This window comes from Tenrec ecaudatus, chromosome X (assembly GCF_050624435.1).
Source record: "Tenrec ecaudatus isolate mTenEca1 chromosome X, mTenEca1.hap1, whole genome shotgun sequence".
NCBI lineage: Eukaryota > Metazoa > Chordata > Mammalia > Afrosoricida > Tenrecidae > Tenrec > Tenrec ecaudatus.
The window spans coordinates 136858304-136869957 of NC_134548.1; positions in this window are offsets into that span (position 1 = coordinate 136858304).

The following is an 11654-nucleotide window of genomic DNA, read 5'->3' on the forward strand; positions in this document are numbered from 1 at the left end:
CTGATGTTGGGTAGTAACAGCTATAGAGCACTCCGGAGATCGGTTGTAGTTGCTGGGTGCCCTCAAGTTGGCTCGGACTCATAGTGTCCCTTGTGACAGAACTGTCCCAAATGCTCTTGAAGGTTGTAATGTCTACAGGAGCAGATCACGGAGGGACCAGGCTCTTTCTCCTGCACAGCCACTGGGTATATTTGAACCGCAAACCTCTCAGAGAGCAGCTGAGTGTCAATGCGGCAACAGGGCTATAGAGCTTGGAATCGTATGCTCTACAATGTGTTATATATTTGATACTGCAGGCTTTGAAATGCTGAAGGGACACAAAGCTCCCGGGACAATTCCATTGTCTTTTAATTCCATTTTCATCATGAACTCTTAAAAATGTTTCATTGGCTTATAATTCACAAACCATACAACTGAATTTTTTAAATATATTATAAGGGGTTGTGCGATCATCACCACAATTTTAGAACAATCTGTTCATTGTTGCGCCAATTATTATTAGCTCCCCATTTCTCCCAATCCCCCTGCCATAACTCAAAGAAATGGTTAATCTAGTTATTGTCTCTATGGATTGATTACCTATCCTGGATTTCATTTAAAGAAAATCATACCAAACCTCTTCTCCAAACTGCCCCCCACCAAACCAAACAACAAAACCCTCAATAATGACAACAAATTAAGACACAAACCTCAATCCGAAATAAAGCAGAAAATTATAGAAACTGAACCAATTAAAAATGGGTTAAAAGGGAAGGTAAATGACAACACGTTAAATTTTCATCTGTATCTGAAGTAACCCACTCTGCAATGCACTCTGAAGGCCAGAGTATTCATATCCCTACCCAATGCTCTGTAATAGTTCAAATTTGATGGCAGCTTAATCCACATGGGGACTCTGCAAATGGATTTTAGGCTTTCATTGTTATCCATAGCCTTCTGCAAACTGGGTGCTCAGAATGTAAGTTCTTACACAAGTCCCTCCTTTGATCTTTGGTTTTGCTTTTTATAATTCTTGGACCCAATGGGCTGATGTGCTCCTTCTGTGCAGACTTAGCTGGCAACTCTTAGCTGGTTGCTTGTGTTAAGACAAGTTTTCAAGTCCTTAGATGCTATTCTTTCTGATAGCTGGCCACCATCTGATTTCTTCACCACACTTGGGTATAGTACCCACACCTTCAGATCATGAACTGTTTGAAACCTCCTTGTGAATTATTCTGCTCTAGTTGTTGCTACTCTTTGTAAGACGGTGTTTCAAAAGGGAATTTCAGCAGCTGTGGCTCCCCAGTAACAAACTTGCAAACAGCCTTCCTATTAGGTCACTTTATAAAAGCAATCCAAAGCTTATGATCACATTATTTAAACAAATAGTTCATTGCCATATAATTCACACACCACACAATTTAACAGTTCAATTATATTATGAAGTGTTGTGCAGTCACCACCACAATCAATTTTAGAGAATTTTCTTCTTTCTGGTGCTTATTGTTGTTAGTTTCCCATTTCCCCCAAGCTCCCCTGCCATGTCCTTAGGTAGTTATTAATCCAGTTATTGTCTCTATAGCTCTACCTATCTTGGATTTAATATACAGAAACAATACAAGAACCAAAACACACAGTAATGACAAAATAAAACAGAGAAAACCTCAATTGAAAGGAAAGCAGAGAATATTAAAATTTGAAACAACTTTAAAATGTGTCAAAAGGGAGATCAAATGATAAGATGTGACATTTTAAACTAACTGCCTCTGCCACAATCCATTGACAATGTGCTCTGTCTGATAGCTAGGCGAGTTACACCCCCAGATTATGGTCAGAGGGGATTTACCTGAGATTTCATTTATGTGAGGATCCATCAAATGGATTTTGTTCTTTCACTGTCATCTATAGCCTTCTTCAAACCACATGTTCAGAATGTAAGCTCTGATACCATTCCCTCCTATGATTTTGAATTTGATTATTTACAATCCTTGGATCACACTGACTGGTGTGCTTCTTCCAGTGCTATTAATCGACATCTCACTTAGATGGCTGTGTTTAAAGACAAGCCTTTAAGACCCCAGGTGCTATTCTTTTTGATAACCTAGTATCATCTTATTTCTTCATCACATTTTTCTATAGTGCCCATATCTCAGTGTTCTCTTCAAGAGTGCTACTAGAGTAGGGCCATGGTTATACTCATTTTTAATCATCCCAAGTGTCGGAATTTTATGTGGTGATGAGTATTTGCATTTTCTTCTTATGCCTATATTTTCATGATAGTTATGATCAATTGTACTTGAAAATGCTTCAGGGCTCATAGGATTCATTCTTTCGATAAACATAATAGGCAATGAGGGTAATGGAGGAGAAACACCAGGTCCCTGCCTTCAACTAGTTTACTGTCTAGTTGGACAGGAAAATAAGCGCAGTAAAAGAAAATAATAAAACAACAGAGGTAAATATTGGTGTATACACTATGCATATTGGTGATCTACCAGTAGATGCTTGGATAGATACACAGACTGACCATGTTGGAAGGGAGAGTGGGAGTAATACCCACAAATACGTATTCTTTTAACAGAAGATATTTGTCTATATGTATGTGCCTTTGCTGCAAATGAACATGGTGGAGTATACAGGAGACAAACTTATCTAAACTTCTTATACGTAACCGAATATCTTGAGGTGATGAGTTCCTGGACCCATAGAATCAACACCACAGTCTCAGAGGACAGCAAGGTCAATGGGTATAATAGAATCCACAGAACATTGTGCTACATCCTACTTCAGTGAGTAGTGCCTGGGGTATTTAAAGCTGATGAGCAGTCATCTAAAGCACACCAATTATATCTCCCTGTTTGGAGGAAAGAAGAGTAAAGAAAATCAAAGACACATGGAAACAATTAGTACAGTGAATCATGAACTTCATTAGGAGTGAGGACCGTTCAGCTCTTGAGCTGTATAAGGGCTGCAAACTCATCAATAGCAGGTAATATGATATGGCTCCCAAAGAGTAGTTCTAGCCATCACATTAATGGTGAGCGAATGATATGTTTGACCACTCGCATCCACACACGACGTTATAAATATCCAAATGGTCCTTGGCAGGAACAAAAGTTTCCCCACCTTGGAAGTGCATGAACATTACTTTTTTTGATGCGGAGACCATAAGAACTAGATGGTGCTCAGCTGCCACTACCAACTGCTCTGAAAGGGATCAAATGTGAAGGTGCTGGGTAGAGTGGGAGAAACATGTGAACCCAAACCCCAAATCATAAAAGAGACCAGGTTTCCTGGTTGGATAGAGATTTGTAGAACACCCTGCAGTCACCCTGTCAGTTCAGAAATGAACTCATCTGCCATGGTTCAAATTTCAGTCAAACAATAGGCAGGAACCAATAACACTATCGAGATACACACACCTAATAATAATCAGCTATTTGAGAAAAAAAAGAGCGTGTACCTCAGGGCCAAGTTCAGAAAGGAGGAATGGAGGCAGCAGGAAACACAGGGAGGACATGGGATAAGTGAAAAGACATTGAGGGGCTTGTAATGAAGGAGATGGACCGAAATGCAGAATGAATAATTGAACGCAAAACTGATCTGCTGTGGAAGCCTTCCCTCAATCTACAAGGAAAAGTTTTGGAGAAAGACGCAGAATGGAATGGAAGACAAGAAAACTGTATTCCTAAAAGGTGACCTGTGCATGATAAGTGAAGTTCCCAGTGTTGAAGGAGATGTGGTCTCTAGAAAAAGGTGGAGTGCTCATCATTTTCAATGAATCTATTGGAATTCTGGGCTGTACCTGAGTGCTAGTGAGCTTAGTTAATATTCGTGAACTGCAGAGAGACAGAACTGCTCTCTGGGTGTCAGCAAGATCACATTTCTTAGCTCTTAAAATGGATGTTCTGGAAGTCCTAGCATGGCTCAAATAGCTAAGAACTCAACTACTAGCTGAAAGGTTGGTAGTTGGAACTCACCCAGAGGAGCCTCAGAACCCAGCCCTGGCGATGGGCTTCTGAAAGCCTGGAAACCCCTTTAGAGTCGTTCTAGTCTTCACACGTAGGGTGGTCATGAGTGGGAATCACCTTGAGAGCAACCACCGACAGCATGAGGGTCCCAGGCTGGAGTAGGAGCCCAGGGCTGGGTCATACACAGTTGACCATTTCGAGAAGGAGCAGCATCCCTTTCTCTTATAAATGAAATCAGAAAGCTGGCTTTCAAAAGAGCATGCGCACGTGTAGCTTCGTATCTTGAGTTTAAATTTTAACAGGTGTGACCATTTTCTGGCTCCGATTTGTTTATCCTGGAGTTACGTTAAATCAATGACTTGTGTCTGTGTGTTCCTTTATTGAGTTTCTTTTGGAAAGCTTGTTTGAATCTCTAATGGACTTTCATATTTTAATAAAGCATTGCAAAGTTTTATTAGCCTAATTTGTCTCCGCACATACCTTTGAAAAATATTCGGAGTCGGCACGGTTCATATACAAAATAAAGGAAGGTCATCACACTCCCATTACTGACCTGATTCTTGAAAAAGCTGAGCGCTTTCCCAATTGTGCTGCTGTCGATGTGTCTATGTCTATGCACTTGTCTTCTTTTAGTGAATTTTTAATTCCTCACCTTTCCCTTCCACTTTCTTTCCCAACCTGAGTCCCTGGTTGCTTCCTAGTACACTATCTCTTGCACTATTACAGAAAGGCCAGATCCTTGCTACCTGGAAAGTATTGACACGCTAACATCCCCCTGTAAGATGCTGCGGCAAGGTAGAAAATGCACATCTGTTTCCCAGGACATACCACTCTTTGGTGGCAGGTGGGGTGGGGGGGGGGGGGGTTGGGAGTGTGTGTGTGTGTGGGGGGGGCGGTGTAGGGAACTGTGTCAGCAAGCCCACAAGGGCCATGACAGCTTATCAAATCCTTGCTCATTTCCTTTGAAATTTGTTCTTAGGAGATAAAGTTGTTAGGGTGACAAGCTTAGGCGACTGTCTGCTTGCCTGGCTCAGCAGGAGACCTTTGTGGCAGTGCCTCCATGGACTAAGGCTACAGAGTAAAGCCTCTGATTAGTCCTCCGGGATACAGAAAGGGCTGGGCTTCAGATATTCTTTGTGGCAGAATGGAGAGAGTAGAAAACATGCGAGAATCAGCCTTATGATCTGTTAAGAATGTTTAGACATCAGTTTATATTTCATTTGATTCACTTTATTGAGCTCAGAACCCAAAGTCTATTAATAATAAAGCCCAGCATTACCCTTGAGCATGTCAAGGTTACAAGATGCCTGGCGCTCCTGTTATGGCGCTGTAAATTCAACTTTGTCACTTGGGTTTGCCCTTGAAGTTAAGTGGGATACCATTATGTGGCAGTTTGCAGTGTCAGTGAAGTTAAACTACTCAGTTTGGACACTTCCATAATTTGGGGTCATTGCCAAACTTGAAGGAAAAGGCCGAATTCCCACTTGCTTACTAGTCTTGTGAATGCATATTTTTATGAAAAAGATAATAACAAACCTTATGGGATAGAAGCTGGCAATATGTCACTATATGGCTATCACACACACACATACAGACTATATATATATATATATATATATATATATATATATATATATATATATATATATATATATATATATATATATATAGAGAGAGAGAGAGAGAGAGAGAGAGAGAGAGAGAGAGAGAGAGATTGGACAGTGTTTTTCAGAAGAAGGCATTTAAGGAGACCCTGTGCTCAGTAGTGGACAGAGCCGAAGCAGGAATGCATGAAAGCAGAGTTTTTGCAGCTCAGCTTTGCCACTGATGATCCATGTGACCTCGGGTAAGCCAGTGTATTTCGATCACTGCATTTGCTAAGTAGGAATGATTAAGTCTTATTCACCTCAGGCAGTTCTGGAGGTAGTAGAGTCACATAGCTTGAAGGTAATTCTAGTACTAAATGCTTAAATAGCATTGTTATTCAGAGAATCTTTAACATGTGGGTTTTAATAGGGAAAACCTTCTTATCTCCTTTAATAATGGTCTCAATGTAGGTCTTCCAGCCCTTGGCCTTTCAAAACTCTGAGGGTGGCCTTCTGAAACAATAAACACAGCAGGAAACAACACCCCAGTGATCTCTCGGGTCCTACTCATAGACCCTGTTGTGATGAGCTGAGACAATCAAGATGGGCTTCTGCTCCATGAATCCTCTACAGATTTATTTCTACCCTATCTGGGGCTAGAGATCAGTGAATAAAAAGGATGCCCAGCAAATTTCAGTCATGGGCTGTTTGGACTCTCTGTGTCTCACTGATATTATGCTGAATTTTGGAAGATTTACTGGCCTGCTTTTTCAGGGTCAGTGGTAAATGTCTTCTTGTGAAGAAGACCATCAAAGGGACCATTGTAATGGCCTAGAATGTAGAATCTGCATTCTAGAAGCGCTTGTGTTTCTGTCTTTTCACCATTGTCTCCCCACATCCATTTTTGTTTTTTACAATCTATTTGGATACCATGGCCTCATAGTTCTCCCTCACCTTTGTGTGGTGTGTGTGTGGTGTATGTGTGTGTGTGTTGTGTGCGTGTTTTGTGTATGGTGTGTTCGTGTGTGGTGTGCGTGGTGTGTGTGTGTGCGCATGGTGTGTGTGGTGTGTGAGTGTGTGGTGTGTGTGTGTGTGTGGTGTATAGGTGTGGTGTGTGTGTGGTATATGGTGTATGTGTGGTGTGTGTGTGGTGGCAATTCTTTTTTTTTTTTCCTCTTCCAAGTAATTGCACGTCACCACAGGCACTAAAAGAAAGTAGCCACCGTCTGGTGAGAATTAAATGTGCATCATTTGTGGTCATTTATGTCCGAGATCCCATTAATAAGAAAAATAAAACCGAAGAGATGTTTGTCGAGGATTAGCGTAATTTTTATTTCGGTACTTACAGTTTCAAGATACTTGCTTTTCCTGTGCCCATCAGGGAGATACTCGCCCTATCGCAGGTGACCAGGCCGACTGGAAAATGTAGCTTGGCGCATGAAGAAAATCAGACACAGTGTTCATTTGCAATTTTATTTTTTAAAAATGAAATATTCAAAGTACTTTTTTCCTTTCAAATATCGACACATAATGTTTAACTTTAAATATTTACAGCATGTTGTTGTGATGCTCTTGTAGAAAAATGCATGCTTCTGACCTGAAAGCCAGAGCAAAATGCAAAAGACCATTTAACTGCAGCCAGAGAACATGAACCTGTACAGTATCCAGTCACTTTTCAGCACAGGAGTGAGAGCAGGAATACGAAATTGGAACCTATTGTTTCCTACCAACATGGCTCAGGCCAGTATAACACAATTTTCAGTATGATTAGAACCTCTAACTGCTGTTACATAGGAACTGAAAATCTTGGCATACACTGTAAACATCTTTACTTTTCATGAGAAAGTAAGTAGCTAAAAAGAATCGTTTTCTGACATAAAGGCTATACGTCTCCTTTTCTCCTTCTCTCTTAACTGATGCTTTTGCCAGAAGAATAGTAAAGATTTAGACATTGTCATGATTCATACAAGTAAAATATTTTTCAAGGACACAATCTGATATACTAACATTTATTTAAGAGGTTAAAGTCCACCACTAAATCTAAGGAAAGATTTTTTTTTAACTGCCAAACACATTTCCTTTGACAAATAATGTAAGATGACAACTGCCAAGACAAAATCCACAGCAAGTTTAACTCTAAATATTTCCAGTTACTGTTTAGGAAGTAATTTCTTCTTACACACAGTAGTATATTTTGTCCTTAAAAGCTTTCATATGAAGGACACACTGACATAACAGTCACTATTTTTTTGTGGTTGAATTATTTTTTTGTTGTTTTCGATTTTTTTGTTTTGGTTTGTTTTGTTGTTTTTTGTTTGTTTGCTTGTTTTCACAGAGTAGAACTTCTTACAGAAGGCTGTGGAAGAGTAGTCTGACATCTGAAGTATGAGTCAGGTCAGCTATGTGTGCGTGAGTTCCTCCAAGACAGCGAAAATGTCACAGCCAATCGGTAGCCTTCTGTCTGTCCACAAGCTAGAAGACACTTCACTCTCGCCAAAAGTTTCTTGCAAAACCTGTTCCTATACTTTTGCTTCCATGACCACTGAACTCCAGTACGATTGCCCTTGCATGAACGCATCTTTATAAATACAAAACACTGTGCCCTGACTCTCGGGTGGGCTTGGTTACAACGGGGCCTGATTTGGTTAAAACCAGACAAGTTACATCAAAACAAAACTTGGGGAAAAAAAGAAAGAATAGAGGTCAATGTATAAGACTGCTTGAAATTGTACCACGAATGATGAGAAGTGAATCTCACAGCTATCTATGAAATGAGCAAGTGAATTCCAGATTCTATACTGTCATTTGGTGATGTGGTATTTAATCTATCATATTATATGTAGTCTATATATTATAGATCTTCTAGATCAATGGTCAGGAAAGGACACACTTACATGGTTTTGCTGGGCTAAAGTGAACACATATTTATGTGACAAGTATTTTGCTGAAATAGAGTGCAAATGTGGGGTTGTATTTCTCTCTCCTTCCGGAATCGTGCTTCTTTATCAGTCATGATTGGAATGACAAGTGAAAAAGAGCTGTTTCAACTGGGAACTTTACGGCTTATTTGGGCTTCTAGACTACAGTGCAAGATCCCAAACAACACAAAACAACAACCCACAAATAAAAATGGGCCTAAAGAAACAACCATGGAGACACAGGTGCTGTCACTCTAACATCAGTGCATGGTAGGTATCAGCAGCGTTCAGCCACCTAGACTTTCTGGGTATCAGAAATGTGTAGATTTCTCTTCTAACTGCCTTTACTTTCATCAGAAAATGTGAAGGAACGGTTCTGTTCTCAACTTGAATTTCAGAACTGAAAGCCTCCTTGCGACTCGGCTGAATTGGAAGCAATGTGCTCAGTATCTCCATGTCGTTATTACGAAATGCCAAAATGCTTCTCTTAGATTTACGACTCATGAATGCTATTTTTTTTCTTCCCCAAAATTTTGGGAGTGGTAAAGATAACAGTAATAATAGTTCAAGGCAGTATTAAAACCACAGCTGTACGTGATAAAAAGTGCATTTCCTGAATATAATACAAATATAACTTTAAGAAACTAAAGGCACAAACTAACTAAATATGTATTACAAACTAGAAATGCACAGTTCAAGGTAATTACTATTAAGTAAAAGTTTCAAATATTTGTTTCTAATGGATATTTAAAGCAGTTTGAAAATGATACATCATCAGTGAATTGCAAAAAAGTATAATCACTTAAAATATAAGCAAAATAGACTCTAATATTGATATCTTGGATTAGTGACAAAATACATCATCACATTTATGAATGCACTCTCTATATACAGTTCATAAATTATGGTTTTCGTTAATTTAAAAGAACGTCAGAGGTTCTACGAACTTAAGGTCCATTTTTAGGCTGGTGTGGAGGTATTCAATTTTGCAACAAGTTCATTAGTTGTTTTAAGATTCTATCCTGACTATAATAGTGTATCATGAACATAGGCCTGATTCAGGAAAAAAACCCAATAATATGCTTTCGGTATGGATTAGAAATTTATTGACCTAGTATGCTTCCAATTAAAAAGAGAGATGAGTTCAGCTTGGCCTCCTTCCTCCTCTCTCTTCTTTATGGAACACATGTGGAAGATTGTGGCCATCCCACTCTTAAGGTTTGGAAAATGAAATGTTCGAATACACCTTCCTCTACTCTCAGCAGGGGACTCTTGCAAAATCTAAATGTGAACCCCTTCCCCCCACTCCCCCACCTGCCTTTGCAGATTTTCAAAAGAAACTGCTATCATCAAAGCAAGGCAATGACCCCCCTCCTCCCCCCACCCCTGCACTGCACTTTGGTAGTAGCTGGCAAGCCCTGGAGCTGTAACATCCCACCGGAAATTCTCCTTCGGCCATAGCAAATGTCCAGATTTCCTGAGGGAAGTACGGAAGTTGACTCGGGGGAATGTTCCATGGGCCTTACTGTGGTGTCATGCATTTTCCTGTGTGGTAACTGACAATGACACAGCATTTGAGAAACGTATCTCTTTGTCACTGGGCGTAAATCTCCCAGCTCACCAAGGGGCTACTTGGCCTGCAGGTTTCATAGAGATTCAGATATCAACACTAATCCTGACCTTTTGTGGTTTGTTCTGAATTTTTCTTTTCTTCCACAAATTTCCAATGATTGCAAAACAAAAGGACCCCTTCTGGAAAATAGATACGATTTTTTTGCCCCTAAGTAGGAGAGATGATTCCCTAGAAACAAAAGGGTAAAGAGAGAAAACGAAAAGAACAGAATCATCTAAAAGCGAATAAAAATTTGTCGGCTTGTCTAGACTTGACTGACACATGTGGGGCTGGATACGGTTCCCATAATCAAATGCCCTGCATATGGCTGGGAGGTGCTCACTAAAGAACGGGCCACTGGCAAGATGAAAAGAAGGGAGCTGAAAGAAGGCAGCAGTAACTACTGTGAGGCTTGGCTTCCTTTGCCCTTTGGTCCTTTCCATTCACCGTAGTGTTAGGCCTATTTTGCCTTAAGGGGTTGGGTCTTATGAATTTCTGCAGTAAGTGATGTATTTATCGGCATTGTAGGTGTGTATGCCTGCTCTTGCTAAAGGCTTCTTTTTTTTTGTACCAGAGTCATACTTCTTAGTAAATTACCTTTCCTGTGCACAAAAACATTGGGTGAATGTATGAATACTGAATCACTAATGTGAAACTATGACCAAAACACACCCTATATATAAAATGAGAAATTCCTACCCGGGCTAACAAAAGCTATGTGCACATGACACCAACACAACTGGGCAATTTAATAAAAACAGCAAGTAACTTTTTGCCAAAACCAACTGTGTGGGCGTGGCTAAATTGACCAGCAGCTTATTACAGAGACACGCAGATTATTGACTATTCGGGTTGGTCATCACGCCCACGGGAAAGTGTGGTTGACAGAACCTAGCCACCACACGCCAAAAACACAGCACAACGACATGGCATTTACTGGGACCAGCAAGGAGGAATAACAAGGGAGGAGGGCAAACGGGTCCCGATTCTAGGAGATGGCTGCTGAAGACATTTTCCCGTCGTTTGTAAGTTAACCTGTAAAGATCGGGAGAACGGGAACGCGCTGGCAGGCAGTCTTTGGAAACGCGAAGTCCAGATACGACTGCACCACCTGTTAAAGTAGCCCGCCAGTTGGGAGAACAGTTAAATGTGAAACTTCGTGTCATGATTGCACGGGAAGCTTGGACTCTTTTCTCTAGATCGGGACGGATGCATGGCTGGATGAATTGTAAGTGGTGCTTGTTTGGAAAACCTAAATCAATACAAAAACCCAAAGCAAAAATCCAACTTGGTTTTTGTGGGTTTTTTGTTTGTTTTCTAGCTGTTTGAATTCTACTTGTGTTTTGTGTGTGTGTGTGTGTGTGTGTGAATACTGCCACACAAGAACTAAAAATCTGTGTCATTTGTTAAAGAGTTTAAACAAACAATATTAAAATACCATCTTCCGTCACATTGAAAGGCAGTTGGATATGTTTCTCCTCCATATTTATATAGAGAGAGTTCTGATCTAGAAAACCAATACAATAAACCATTTTATGTTTTTAAAAACAGGCAGTCTTTGGTGACGCAAAGGCAGAGATTTCTTTTG